We start from the raw sequence: 16,649 nt of genomic DNA, 5'->3' as shown, positions 1-16,649 counted from the left end.
AATATCTCCTGGATGAGAATTCAGTGGACGTGTAGGTACTATGAAGTACCTGATACAAAGAAATTCATTTTATCTCTCCATTAATGGAAAGATAATGAAAGAACTTTCACATAAATTAGACTAAAGCATCACCTGGGTAGAAATCTATTTCAATACTCGGTACAATGAAACTTATGATACGAAGAAATTCATTTTATTATTCCATTAATGAAGATGAACGTTGTCAGATATTGAAAGCAACTAAATGTGGAAAACTTGATAAATTAGACTTCATTTGAAAAAAGAGGGGAATCGGAGAAGCGACTTTTTTTATACTTTTGAAACAACGTAAGGATGAAAGTGGGATAATATCCATTGACAAAGTTGATGTAATAAAACAAATGATAGAAAGAAATGAAAAAGAATCTTAGATATTAATAGAGACAATTTGTAGACAACTTCACATAAATAATTCTTCCTTTGGATAATAAGTATAGAAAATATGCGTTTATAGAGAAATACGAAATATTGAAAAATTAAAAAGAAAAGACTGAAATGTTTTGATTTGATTGAAATATGGATAAATGAAAAACATTTGGTTACAAGTATTACAAGCGTTTATAGTAGATTTGACTCTACAAAAGACTACCATGAAAAAGTAGACGGTTTCTGAAGAATATTGATCAAATTATTGATTCATTACTGATCAATTATGCAAAATTCATTGAAAATGCCAGTTATCGTTCAAAATTGAATAAACCTTACCTAACTGAAGGAAGGGATTACTGAGAAAAGAATCATTTCAGTTATTTAAATATTTAAATAATAAGTTACTATCATGCAATTCCAAATAAACTATAGGATTAGTTATATCGATAATTATTGAATTTACATTCCAGTTACTTTCTCATATTTATAAGCAATTAATGTTATCCTTATGTAATTTACTATATTTATTTAAGACGAAATGTGACACAAGAGAAGAAAGCTGCTAACGCCAGCATTTCACTTCAAAATATTAGAAAAATTTTTAGAAACATTTAATAAGGAAACTGGAGAATTGGTAGATTGCATAAAGAAGGAATGCCATAGACCTTATATTGATGTTGTGAAACCAGTAACAAATTTTACTTTGATGTCTATTGGAGGTGAGTACTAACTGACTAAAAAGTACTAGAAGTCACTTTATAGATGAAAAATGTGACGTATTTAACAAACTAACATACAATAAAGAATTAATGTACAATTGCATCGATATATTTGAAGTTTGGATACTGATACTAATTCTTATTATTAACAAATCCAATCATAAAATTATACAAATAAATCGATTACTTGGCGAAATTCTATGTGCGTATTCAATACAAAGGTCACTTTGTATATTTTGAGATACCATGAAACTAGACGAGCTAGAGATAGTGGAACTACATTTTAAAATACCACCATTCTCATTTTGTATACTCTAGGGTTCCATGAATCAGTGATAAATATATTACGTACGAGCTGATTGCGGATCCTAGTCTAGAACGCTCATCGCATTAAATTTTTGGTGAAAAAGTATATGATCTACAAAACGTTTGATTTCTATTATTTTTTGAGCGTAAATTGTTTTTACCTATTCTAGATGTTTCATAATTGCACGTTTTTCAAAGTTTAATACCAATAATCCATTTTTATATTTAAACGCCAAAAAATATAAAAACGGCAATTCTCGGTACGAGGCAAGACCTTCAAAAATCTCGTTCTGTCTCGCAAAAAAGTCTAAAGTCTCTTCTTATATTTCGCGTAAGAATTTCTCAGAGATCTCGCAAAAGTCTCGAAGATTTTTTATACTTTCAATCTAAATGAAAAACACTCTTAGAATCAGTTCAATGTTTTTTATTTCAAAGAACAAAGACACAAACAAAAGATAATAGTTACATGAAATACAAGAGCTTGTAAAAAACTATGGGAGCTTCCATTTCAAGTGTTATAGCACAATTGGTAATGGAAGATCTTGAGCAAACTTGATATAAATATTCCATTTTTTTCCGATATGTAGATGATTGCATTACTGCTGTACCAACGAATCAAATTGAAAACATAAGTAAAAAATTCTATTCTTATCATGAAAAACTTCAATTCACAATCGAGTTGATGTCACATTATATAAAATTAACAATAACATAAGAACAGAATGGTATACGAAACCAACTTGGTCCTCAAGATATTTAAACTTCAATTCGTGTCATTCTATGTCACAACAAAGATGAGTGATAATAAGTTTGGCTGATAGATCATTCCAACTATCAGATCCTGAATTTAGATGATTAGCTATTCAAAAAGCAAAAACTGCATCGAAAGAAAATAATTTTCCGGATAAAATGATAAATAACAAAACATAAAACATTTTTATTACCATATGTACAAGGACTTTCCCAACAATTATCGAATTATTTCAATAAATTTGATATTAGTATAAGTCATAGTCTAAAACACCAAAAAACAAAAGAAATAATATTATATATCAAGTGCCTTGTACTAATTGTGATGCTGTCTACATAGGGCAGACATCTCAGTATTTAGATAGTAGACTAAGAGGTCATCAATACGATAAAAAAAATAGAACTGCATTAACCAAACATGAAATATCAAAACATAAATTCAATTATAAAGATTCGAAAATTCTTGAAACGAAATCTAATACACTAAAAAGAGAATTTTTAGAAAAAGCTATAAATGATAAAAAAGATCTAAATAATTTAAGTAAAATTTATAGATCTATTTTGTAAATTCTAATAAATTTAATATATTTAAGATGTGGAAACCAAAGAAAAATAATTTTTCTTGTTGGAACAAAGTTCTAAGTTGATTTTATCCTTTTTTGATATTCATGATGAAGATGATCTACTTATCAATATAAATGAGCAAATTTTCAGTGTCAAAATCATATTTTGATAAAGACTTAAAGAAAAGTAGAAACGTCAAAATTTATCTTTCTTTCAAAAAAAAAGACCTAACCTAACCAAAGACCAAGAATATTTAGATTCTTTTGTTGGTGGTAATAATTATTGTATACTGGGAAATAATAATATATATACAAATATATATATTTATTATAGATAGATTGATTTTTTCCAATTATACAAAACTGGAATGTATGGGTAGCTCATTAAACTATAGCAACAAGATTCAAATCAAACGAAACCTTGGCTTAACATAGAACTATTTTATTCATACAATATTGAAATAGCGAAATTAGTGAATGAGAAATTGGTTACAAACTGAATATAATTTCATATAACAAAAAGGAATCCAACTATTGGCAGTTATTGCATCCGGTTGTAAAATTTTGTACGATTTAAGGTTGGTGCTAGCTACCTTTCATTGTATTTTACGGAAAAAATAATATAAATTGAGTCAAATAGACAAGTAAGAATTAACGGTTTAGATATTTAACCAAACCTTAGCCTGTGAAATTAAAATGAACATTTTTCACAGAATCATCTTTCGGAAAAGATCTGCGCAACGAACCAGACTGTGATCAATATTTACAAGCTGTTCATGACTATGGAGAACATTTTATTCATCGATTAAGTCGCCCTTGGCTATTCGTACCTTTCTTATACAATTTAACTTCACTTAAAAATGAACACGATAAGACTTTGAAAATATTACATAATTTTTCTGAAAAGTTGATAAAGGAGCGAGAAAAGAATTATCAAAACAAAAACTTAGATGATATTAACAAAAAACATCTTATTTTATTGGATCTCATGCTAGAAGCAAAGTATAATGGGGCTCAGATTGATGATGGAGGCATTAAAGACGAAGTTAATGGATTCGTCTTTGGTGTGAGTATTTTAGTTTTCTTTTCTATCAATTTATAAATAGGGTTACTATATGACAAACTACTCGAATCAAATACAATTTATTTTGTGAAATTTGCTCAATTTTGTTTGTCCTGTTTTATTATTTAGAGTAATAAATAAGGATATTTATACTTTGTTACTGGGAGTCATAACTCAAAACCGGACCGTAGATCATGATATTTTCTTACAATGTTTGTACAGTGTGCTTCTAAATTCATGCGAAAAAATTTGGGAGGTGATTGCTCGTATGAAATTAAGATGGGTCTTTTCTATAACAAAATTTTCTCAACCCACCATTTCCGAGGTGACTATAATTAAATTTTTATTTTTTTTTCTAGAGTTTCAGTAATGTTAGTAACTTGAAATTCTGTTATTTTGAGCTATCGCGTTGGACTAGCCACGGGTATTTCTGTTACAGAGATAAAAAAAACAACCCTTACTTTATAACATTTCAGAACTTCTTTTCAACATCAAGTTTTATGAAATAAAATTATAACTTGAAATTCTTATTTTCTTTAAAAATATTTTGTATTGTTAGATTTTTTCTAATACCAATAGCTGCAAAGATAAAAAATAGAAACCATAATTTATAATTTTCTCAATAAATTGAGTGGAAAATAGTAAAGATGTAAAATGTAATAAGATTCACAATAAATGTTGGAAATGAATTTGAATTCCATATATATATATATATATATATATATATATACATATAAATTGTAAAAAAGTCTCTTTGCCAGCTATATTATGAGCTGTTTCTTATTGGGGATGTGGTATGAAACACCAAAGTGTACTAACTTCAATAATCATAACAGATCAATTTTGAATTTAGAATTTTCTATTGAAAACGCATGCATTTGATTCGAAAAAAACATACAACTAGTTAGAATAGAATGAAATGACAGTTTTAGTGAAGTATTGCCGTTTCTTTTCAATATAGAAATAAGGTACGACTTCGGTGTACCACCCACCTTTGATCTTAATAAAGTTCGATTCGGTGGAAATGCCTATATTCGGATATATGAAAGTTCTATCAGGAAAAGGGGATGATGAAGATGTGATTAAGATTTAATGTAAAAAAGGAGTGTTTTTTGCAAATGACAATACGAGCAACCAATAAGGTGCTTCACGAAACGTTAGAAAACCTAAAGGAGGCAACGAATAAGATGTAGTGGGCATTAAAAGACTCAAATTTAACCTCACTTAACCTTACCTGAACTAACAAAATCTAACCTAACTTGACCTAACCTAAACTAACTTAACCTAGCCTAAGCTAACCAAACCTAACCTAACCTAACCTAACCTAAGCTAACCCCACCTAATCTAACCTAACTTAACCTAGCCTAACCTTCGGTATTCATCAAGAAAGAGATCATCTTTTCGGATAGCGAAAGAGTTTACTTTATCCAAATGGAAAAACATTCTCATCCGATGTTGATGGCACGACCGAAGCTTCTTAGATTGAGTCTAGCGTATAGCTGTTTCCTCAATGGAGCAAAATTCACATATTTAATTTCCTTCTTGACCATATTATATTTTGAAGTGTCGAAGGAAAATGAGGGAGCTGTAAGTGGCTTACTACTACTCTTCAGATCTAGGATGTGCTGCCACCTCGCAGATGGAGTTTAAACAAAGAACTCCAGATATGGAATCTCTGGAATTTGTAGCTGTCGTGGGATCACGTTCGATCTTTATCTCACACACCTTTTATGCTTTATGTCGAAATTTCATCAGGATCCGAGATGGGTGATATATTGAAGATTAGCCGATATATTTGAAATATATATTGTTTTAGGGCCATGATACGACTGGCGTTGGTCTCTGTCACTGTCTACTGCTTTTGGCCAACGAACCAAATATACAGGTAAAATAATTTTAGAACAATATATCAATAATATTTCAAAAATAACATGTGTCTATATATAAAAACTTCCTTCTTTTATTCTCAATGGAATTATTTCGAATGAATGAAGTGGAGTCCAATCAAAACGCACGATGTTAAAACAAAAAATATCAATATCAAGTATCTATTACAACCAAATTTAAATGATGGTGTAGACCTCAAAGGAAACAGTTCACCATCTATTATCAAAATGCTCCAGCCATAAATACTAAACTTCTTGACTGTTTCTTTGATTTAATCGCAATTACTGAAACATGATTGAATTTCGCTATGCTTGTATCTGAACTTTTTACCGACAATTTTGTAATCATAAGGACAAATCGAAAAATTGGATCAACCAATATCAAAAGTGGGGGAGGAGGTTTGTTTGCATTGAGAAATCATTACAGTGCCAACTCTTTCTACTTATCAGATATAACTAAAGTGCTTCATATGGTTGACATTATTGGGATCAAGATTGTTTGGTAAGGAGAGTTTTGTGTTAATTATTTTTCCTCAAATTCAAGCTCAAATGTACACGATACATTCTTTAATATTTTAACCAACTTTTTATAACTTTTTTATATAAGGTTTATAACTTCCTTAAATAACTTCACAAACGTTATCAACTCTTACAATCGTACTCGTGATTTAGTTTTCAGTTGGAATCAACTATTAGTAAGCAGATGTGTTGATCCGTTAATTCACGAGCATAGATTTAATCATTTCCTGATTATGCGTCATGCACATTTTTTTTAAATATCAAAAAATTCATTCATTATGTAGAATCACATAATGGTGGCGACAAATTGACACCATCACGTCGTGAAAAAACACGTGGAATAAATTTCTCGCGCGCAAGAACCATTGGTTCGTTTTCTGATGCACCATCATATTGGAACCACATATATTCAAGCTCCAAATTTTCAGATCCTAACCGCAAAAAGTCTGTTATCATTCAAGGTAACTGATCTCATATCAAAACATCACTTTTTAACAACCACTCATGGATGGCCAGCGTTTTGTCCGTCCTTCTGTCTGTAGTAACGATATCACCTTACATATTTAATTCATGTAATTTTGGGCATTATTAGGAAGAAATTTAATTAACCAAAATGTGGAATTTTCCCATATAAAGTTTTTATTATTATACAGATATTTTCTCTCATCTTCCGAAGCAGTTTCAAATCCTTAAATTTTTTTTCTCCTTTTTCGGTGAGGTTTCAAATCCTATTTTTCACAGAATTTTTTACAAGCAACTATTTTTGCTTTCATGTCTGAAGGCATGGTTTCGAATACTGTACGTAATATGGAGAATTTCCATTAATTTTTACTAATTGCTAACGGTAAAAAATAGGCTTTAATCTTTCGCCCCGAGAATACGACGACTTTTAACTTGTTTGTTGAAATGTGGCATTTCTGAGAATTAACGAATCCACTAAAGTGGTAGTGTGCCTTATTCATGAAAAGTTATTGATGTCTGCGAAATTTTTAATTATTGAGGACGGCAGTGAGTTGAAATTTACGGTGTCTTTGTTAAACTATCGCGAACAGCAGCCATCATTTCTACAGAACAAAATTGGTGAGACCGCACAGGAGTTTCTACATCTCATGCAGACCTGATTTGGTGACATCTGCGTACAATTATTACTATAGTGCACACATTTGGTCAATTATGCACACCAATCAAATTCAAGAAAGTGCATGCAATTCGTTTTGATTGATTGATTGATTTCCATAAAAGACTCTAACAATATTAACGCGCAAATCAATTGTATTTGTGTAAGACTCCAACAAAGTGAGACGTACGATGAGTTTATCAATTACTCTTGTGTAATATGGATCACCTTTCTTTCGCATTTGAACCCCCAGTGCAGTGAATCTTAAAATTCGAGACATCTCAAGAGCTTTCTAATTTTCTAATAACTTTCCCTTGATTACTGTATGTTTTCATCTTGTATTTTTTCTCTTTCGTTTGAAATCTATTTTCTATATCGAAATTTTCATTTCGACATATATCAGATAATTATTTGAGTGTCATATACAAATAGGAGAAGTTTAAATTGAGAATTTATCGGTAAAAAACAACCAAATGAGGTTTTCCCCGATAATTTATTATGGACCTTGACAATAACATTCAGCCACGTCTCTGTTACAGGTTTTCTGCGGCTTCGCCTTGTGATGTAGTATATAAGCTAAATGGCTGAAGTTAGGGTGTAATGCAGTCGCAGTTTTTGCCTATACTATTTCACTTAACCAGGCTTTATTTCAGTGAGCAATTTATACATTTTCAATTGCAATTCGAAGCAAACGCTCACACAAATGCGAATATAATTCCCAAAAAACATCCAATCCAATCTCAAAGGAAGAATATTTCAATATCAGGGTAATATCAAATTAAGCTAAACTCACCTCATCCGTTTATGTAAATCGGCTTATAGTGAGTCACAACAATCTTTGAACCGCTTTTCACTTTCAAACATAAGTAAGTTTGTGAAGGATTTCTAAGGATTTTCCGCCGAATATCAAAAAAATCAAGACTAGTTGCATTCAATGTGAGTCGTGTATTTTAACACGTAAAAACAAAGTTCACTGAAAAAAGACAAACTAAACGTTTTACCAAATTGAAAGAAAGAAAAGATAGAATTTTCAAATAAAGATGAAGTGACTTAGTGTTGTCAATTTATAACTATTTTCGTGATAATTTGACTCAATTTTAGGTCTATCTTTAAAGAAAATCAGTTTATAATAACAAATATGACGCTACGATCTACTAACACAATATTTTGATAAAAACCGAAGATGGTCGAAGCGTCCAATTTTTGCCTGTTATTTCTATAAAGTAAAAAGTAGAAGAAAATTATAACAACTTCATACTTCAGTTTCAAAGTGAATTGTTTTTCATTTTGATCATTTTACAACTAATTCTGAAATTGGAGTAATAATACACATAATAAATGAATGTATTGTGAGAAATTTCCTAATTTTTGGAAATAGAAACTAGAATTATTCATCAGCGAGCTAGGAAACCAAAATTAAGTGAAGAAAACTTTTCTTTCAGTTCTTTGTAGAAGAATTAGTGTACCAGGAACCTACAACGATTTATAATTAAAACATTAAAATTAGAAACGCTTTTCGTTTGAAACAACATAACTTTCCTGTGATACAGTACCTACTATGGAGGATCCTGTATCTTTGTGATTAATTTAACGTTAAAAGTTAAAAACTGACTACTACCAACGTTTAAATATTTCGTTCAATCTACACATATAAAAATGAATTGCTGTTCGTTAGTCTCCAGAATGGTTGGACCGATTTGGATAATTTTGGTCTTGAACTATTTGTGGTCCAGAGAAGGTTTAAAAGATGAATACGTATGAAAAGTTTTGTCACGAATTGAATTCCTGAAAGCAACCATATTTGATAACCAACTAATATGTCGATCCATCATCTACGTCGATCGATACCTCAGATTAACCACAGATTTCTGTTACATCAAAAGAGGAGCTTATTCAGTTTTTTTCCCAGATATAGTACAAGAGTTCAATAACCTTAATTGGCTGGGATCTCAATGGGACGTAGTATATATAGGTAGGATCCGTTGTTACAGGCTGCGTAATATTAATCAACCTCGAATGCGCAATGGAACAAGACTGGCTGTGAAAAAGGTGGGAAAATACAACGTAGAGGATGTCTTGATCCCGCGTTTACTGATGATTCCAGCAGATTTATCATTAATTTTAAACGTCTACAATTTCCGGTACGTCTGGCCTTTGTGATAACCATAAATAAATCGCAAAGCTAATCGTTGGAAGTTTGCGGAATCACCTTGGAGTTTCCCTGTTTCGCGCATTGACAATTATACAATTGCTTGTTCGCGCGTCGGAAAACCATCATCTTTGTTTATTTAAGCACCACAAAACAAAAAATATAGTTTATCAGAAAGTTTAAATCAATTAACAAACTGTATCATAATTGTGTGTGTCTGTCAATATCAAATTGAAGCCTTATCAATAGCCAGTATTTCGGGAAAAATCTATTTTGTAAGAAAACAACATAATGTGTAATTAATCGAAAATAATAATAAAAATTCATTCACACTTAGCATTTTCTAAATTTGTTTCAATAGTAACAGCTAGTAATAAACATAAAGAATTTTGTTACATAAATTAATCACCCTTGTATATTCATGTGTTTAGATATATAATACTTTTTAATGGTAATGGAACTGAAATACCTGATTGGGGTACTTTATTCAGTATTCTGGTTTCGATAATGAAAAATAAGTTAAAGAAGAAAGATTTGTCAAAAAAGCTTATATTATATTCTAGAAATATGTTTTCAGGAAGGAATTTATCAAGAGATCGTGTCGATTTGTCAAAATCCAAACAGTCCGACATTATCAAATTTTGTAGACATGAGATTTTTAGATAGATGTGTAAAAGAATGTTTGAGGATATTTCCTAGTATTCCAGCTATTTCTCGATTACTAGGAGAGGAAATGAAAACAAAACTGGATTTACAATACCAAAAGGTGCTAATGTACGTATATTAATATTCGATCTTCACCGGGATTCTAATATTTGGGAGCGTGCGGAATCATTCGATCCAGACAGATTTTTACCTGAAAATGTTGCCAAAAGGCATCCCTACTCTTACATACCCTTCAGTGCCGGAAGTAGAAATTGCATAGGTTTGTAAATATATTTAAAAATTCTATTCTTCCATACTGTTTCGAGGATTAATAGGGAATAGATTATCTTATTTTTGAGTTATTTTGTGAACTTTTGAGCTCATTTTTTCTTTGTTTCTTTGTTAAAAAAATATCGTTCACAATAGAAGCATTGTAATTTCCATATTCGAGAGCCTATTTTCATAAACCTATACTGAATTTAAAATTCAAAAACAATTATTACGTATAAATATAGAGGGTGCCTCATAAGTTATGTCGATTTTCATACGTGAAAGTTTCTACCCCTGTCATATTTTCCCTCAAATATAAGCAACGTTCTCTTCGGCCTACTGAAGTTGATGATGACCAAATCAATGGCATAATCGAAAAGGATCGTCATATAACTCTTGTAGAGGTTGCGACAAGGCTACATGTATCTTACACAACAATTGAAAAACACTTAAAATGTCTTGGGGTAGTTAAGAGCTTGAAATTTGGGTACCTCTCGAATTGAAAGAAATTCATTTAACACAAAGAATCAACATTGAAACTGACCCCTCCTTGAAAAGAATTTTCACTGATGATGAAAAATGGGTCCTGCATAGTAACATAGTGCGAAAACGATCATGGGGCAAACACGATGAACCAGCACAAACCATAAAGAAAGTTGAAAAACAAGGAAAAAAGCTCATGCTGCCATTTTGGTTAGATTACAACGTTGTTGTGTTTTTGGAGCTGCTTCCAAGGAACCAAACGATCAATAAAAAACTGGATAAAGCAATCAAAGAAAATTGATCACAATTGTCAAATCGGAAAGATTCAGTGTTCCACCATTATACTGCAAGGCATCACAAATCTTTGCTAACTCGTATGAAACGATTGGAGCTTGGCTGGGAAGTAATGCCACATCCCCCATACAGCCCTGATCTGACACCATCTGATTATCATTTATTTCCTTTGTAGAATTATTTGAATAGTCAAACTTTGACAAATAACGATGACCTTCAATCGCACCTGGTTCAGATTTTTGCCGGACCAGACATTTTATGAGTGCGGAATCATGAAGTTGAAAGAAAAATAGCAATAGTTTTTTGAGCAAAATGGACAATATATAATTGATTATAAACTATTCTTTGTTAAAAAGATACTAAAAAACCGTTGCCAATAACATATAAAAGGCCATACATTCTATTTAGAATTGTATCTTCTCGGGTTGAGCTATTTTGCCCCTGTATTTTTGTCGGTGGCCAACCCACATTTCAGAATTACTCAATTACAGCTTAACACACGTTTTTGAAGCACCGACTATTGTTCTCCATTTCTTTCTGTCCTGCATCTGTTTGTCTCAGGCACGTACTCCTACACTTTGCATTTATGTATTATACAATCTGATCTCCACATCTACTTTTTAGTCTTACTTGCAATCTTCTCTCGATCGGTCTCCACTCTGCAATTTTTTTATACACTGCCGTTTTTCCATTTTTTTAATTTGGTCTCGTACCATTGTATTCGTTTTGCTCCAATTGTGTTTACTATAAACTCAGTTTTTAATATATTCATAATTTCATACTTTATAAATCCTCTATACAAATTATTTCCAGCTTTCACTGATCCACGACTTTTCCTAATTATTATCATCTCATATATCCTTAGTTGTTCTCTGTCCATATTTGTTAGTTGGTTTAATCACATTCTCTGCATTATAATTTTGTTCTTATTGTATGTCCTATATCCTGCATGAAATCTTTGTGTTGTCTCATTTTTTGTGTCATTTTTGCAGCTTATCATTGTTTATTTGTTGCTTTAGTTTTTTAAAATCCTTAACGACGCCATAACTTTTTATTATAAATAGTATGGAGTGCTATAAATATTAAATATAAAATTACGGGAAATATATAGTTGGTTAAATTGTTTTCAGACGTTCGCTCTTAGGTGGTTTACCTGCCTGAGATATTAATGTTACAACGAAAGCTGTAGAAAACCAACCAGCAGTCGCCTTCCTTGTATTAAAGATACCAAACATCGACATTCAAAATTAGGTGATAAATGTAAAAGTTGCTGAATACTGCTACACAAATTAACCAAGATTCCAGTGAAACACCGAGTGAAACAGCTCATTTTTATGGAAAATGGATTTATCTAAACAATCAAAAGATGGAAAATCAGTGGTTAGACAAAGGATAATTGCCAGAATCATCGCCAAGATTTAGTCTTGATCATCATTCCAGATAGTCAAGCTTTCAATGTTGGTGGACAGCTGATGGAAATGTATGAGGTTTTATAGGAGAAATATCTTGGTTTATTCAACCTAGAGCGGGTTCTCCGACAACGAGACAATGCTACATCACATACTGTGAAAATTACACGGAATCGGATCGAAGAACTTGATGTATTTAGTCTGGAACTTTCACCATTAGATCACTATTTATTGAGATACATGTCAAAATTCTATCGTCAGAGAAATTTTAATCCAAAGAAGATGATTATTGCAAATGCAATAGAGTGGTTTCAAAGTACTTCCTGAACGTTAAGTCATGAAATCGTAGAATACAATGAGCTATACGTCTATGAATAAGGCTTTCTTTTTGTATGATTTGTTAATAAACAAAGTCAACTTTCCAAAACGATATTATTTATAAGACACCATACATAACAACATCTTTAATGTATAAAACTAGTTTTGTTGTTTTTTTATTGGTTTCTTAAGAGATATATTACTAATTTCTTTGTTAAATTGTAGTACCACATTTGGGATTTTTCAGTTAAAATCATAAATACTTAAGTTTCTAATTGAAATATTAATTGTATTACTTTAATTTATAATTGAACTCAAGTTAATGAAAATGGACACTCGTAAACGACAGCAATTTCAACAGGAATGTACTGAATAAGGTATACGTTTTGCAAAATGAGTTTTGAGAATTTTTTTCCTAAATTTTTATAACGCTCATATTTCTAAATACGTCTAGTTGTTAGCCTTTACAAAACTGAAAAGTTTGCATGCGATATTGGAAGTGATTAACACTCGATTACATTCTAGGTCAAAAATATGCGACAATAGAACTGAAAGCTGCGTTGTGTGGAATTATAAAGAATTTTAAAATGATAGCTATCACCAAACCCGATGAGATGAGGCACAAAGCAGACATTGTATTGAGACCAGCATGTGAAATTCGAATAAAATTCGTACCCAGGATGTGAACAATAAAAAAATGTTTGTAACAAAATAAAAACTTAAAAACACTCATTCTATTTATTCATTTGATTAAACAAGAGAGAAATACCCTTATAGCTAAAGCAACTAACATTGTAAGTAACCATATTCATATACCTAAAGGATCACATATACTTAGAGAACTATTATATAAAACCAAAATTTATCCGAACTAAATCCAAATTTAATAGCCACACCATCTCACAAAGGTAATGTCACAGTTATTATGGAAAAACAACAAGATTTACGACCGGTTCCATATACATTAATACGGGAAGCTTTAAATTCAAAGTTCCCATTAAATTGAGTCATAATTGACTTTCAGCCTAAATGTTATTTTAATTTGAGCTTTAAGGTAAATGTTTTACTTAATCACATTAAAGTCTCTAAACTGACCCAGGCTCCTTTTTAATAAGTTCGAAAGGCTTTTGGCAAAATGACTAGATATCTTGATACAATAAGTTCGAGTTCAAATCTTCCGAAAACGAAGAATTTATCGACATAGAAAAAACTATTTGGGAATATATAACAAATTTTCGAATTTTTAAAAACAATTTCGAATTACTAAGCTTGCATTAACGGCATTATTGAATCAAATTCGGGATGAATCGAATAGCCAATTAATTAACAATAGGTGTAATCGACTGCACTTTAATTTTGATACAATCACCAGGTAGCAAAGACGCAGAAATTTTTAGGAACCGACAAGACTTTTGCATTAATCGTACGAACAGTATCCGATGCTGAGGTGCGGATTAGTAATATTGTAGCTCGTTGGATAAGTTCCTTTCACGACCAGACAATATTCAATAGCGGATATAGCATTCAGAGATACAATGAATGTATTATAAGAATAAAGGACGTCGTAGAAATAAACATTGTGGATCAAAAATGCAAAACCTTCAATACTCACGATTGAAAATAATTATTGAATAAAAAAATTGAATTGAAGAATGAAATTCGTAAATACATAACACAACAGCACGTCACCAGTGATCAAGCCAAAACAAATGGTCTACGTTTCATATTGTTTCTTTTTCTATTGGAGTTTTGTCAAATTTCTTTTAATTGCTTAAGAGATCATTAGAAATCGATTGTGGGACCACTTCACTTTAAGCTAAAGGATCCTTTAATCTAAAGGAACTTTTAGGTAAAGTGCCAGTTGGCGTGGGTGGAATTATGAAAACGACAGTTAAATAACTAATAGACATTCAATGAACTCACTTATGATCAAACTAATAATTTTAAAAATTTAACAAAAGATGTTTCTAAGACAAAACAAATTGACAAAGAAACAACAGAACATACCCTAAGAAGGAATGTAAACTTCGTTGTTATTCAATGGGAGCATCATTGCGGATTTTCGATGCCAGTGACTTCCATGGTACGTGGCAGAACTAATATTATTTCGCGGTTCATTTAAATTTACAACAAGGAATATCTATGGTATTATTTGTTGCTCATTTTCATTCAGATCCAATTTCGCTATTTCTTGAATTCACGATAAAAAACATTATTTACCAAATAATATTTACATAGCATAGATTTGAAGATTGACAAAATACAGATTTTTTTTAACAAATAAAGTCAGATATGTAATATGTAAATAAATACTAAACAGAAATAAAACAGATTGCAAATCATTACAATGATATAGGACTGTCATTATGTGATTTAACAAAAAAATATTACTATGAATACATGCGAGTCAAAGAACATAGTTTGTTAATGAATAGACATTCATGGTCAAGAATAACACACCACCCCGATTTCCGAAAATATTTTTTTGTTTAATAAATTTAAATTAATATTGCTATTGTTTAATTTCTTTTCAATCATTTTGACGCAATAATAAGAAATGTATAGTAATTTTGAGTGATTTTCAATGAGTAAAAAAATAAAAACATTGCAATAAAACCGATTTTTTTAAAATAAAACAATGTGTATTTTCGCCTCTGGATATAATTGTTGCTAACATTCTCCTGGGCATTCTTTCAATTAGGTGCTGTATCATTTATTGAGGTATGTTCTCTCATTCCTCTAATGTCGCTTGCTCAAGCTCATTTAAATTTTCAGGAGATGGATTTCGACAATGAATACGGCGTTTTAGACATAGGATTCATATCTAGACTTCTTGATGACCAGTCCAGGGTATAAATTCTTACTTCGTTTAGATAATTCAGAACATCTACTGCAACGTGTGGTCTAGCATTATCATGCATTAAACGAAAATCATCACCAATAAATTCTGTGCGGACATCAAAACAAATTCGTCCCCAAAACATGATAGACCCTCTTTGGAACTGCTCCCTGGGAATGATAAAAGACTGCGCAAATCTTTCTCCTCGTCGTTGTCGGATTTGATTACGTCCATCTGGACCTCTTAGACTGATTCTTATCTCATCAGTAAATAAAACTTGGCACCAATTTTCTAAATTCCATTCTAAATGTTGCCTTGCAAATGTTCGTCTAGCAAAACGATGCTGCCTGGTTATGAAAGGTGCCTGGAGAGCTCTTCTGCTGTGCAGCATTCTGAGGGTGTCGTCTTATTGATCTATCAGAGATATTTACATTTCGGACTTTTCGTAAAGGGCTGTTGAGCTCGACACTTGTCATTGACCGATTTCTTGCAAAAACCGGTCATCTCGAGGAGTTAAAACTGAGGGACGTCCTTATCCGTGTCTCCTAGAATGTGAACCGGTCTGTCGAAATCTTTGTATCAATCTACCAATGGTTGTGTGGTGTACGACAAACAGATTTGCCACTTCACGATAACTTTGTACTTGTCCAACTAACTCGGCTATTCTTTCAGCTTCGCGGGCATTTAACTACTGCCCTAACTCACTAATTCATTTTTTGTTTAACTAGTCTCGACTTTAACACACATTGATTCACTTAAATTACAGCTGTCCACAAGTTGGTACAACAATAAAATTAAAGAAATATTAAAATATGCATAAAATTAAAATTTTAAAAAACCACAAAAACTTTCGATATGATAATAAATTTTACTACATTTTATCGCTGACATTAATATACTTCAACTTTTTG

The 16,649-nt window shown here is 31.3% G+C and overlaps 1 protein-coding gene across 13 annotated transcripts in view; it reads right to left on the bottom strand.

Moving 5' to 3' along the window:
- LOC130450233 (disks large 1 tumor suppressor protein) overlaps positions 1 to 16,649 on the bottom strand; it is a 1,338,131-nt gene that overhangs the window by 529,127 nt on the left and 792,355 nt on the right. The gene's annotated exons all lie outside the window — the stretch shown is intronic.

Source organism: Diorhabda sublineata, chromosome 11, assembly GCF_026230105.1.
Source record: "Diorhabda sublineata isolate icDioSubl1.1 chromosome 11, icDioSubl1.1, whole genome shotgun sequence".
Lineage (NCBI taxonomy): Eukaryota > Metazoa > Arthropoda > Insecta > Coleoptera > Chrysomelidae > Diorhabda > Diorhabda sublineata.
Note: the sequence above shows the minus strand (reverse complement) of the source record. Positions and strands in the feature narration are given on the sequence as shown.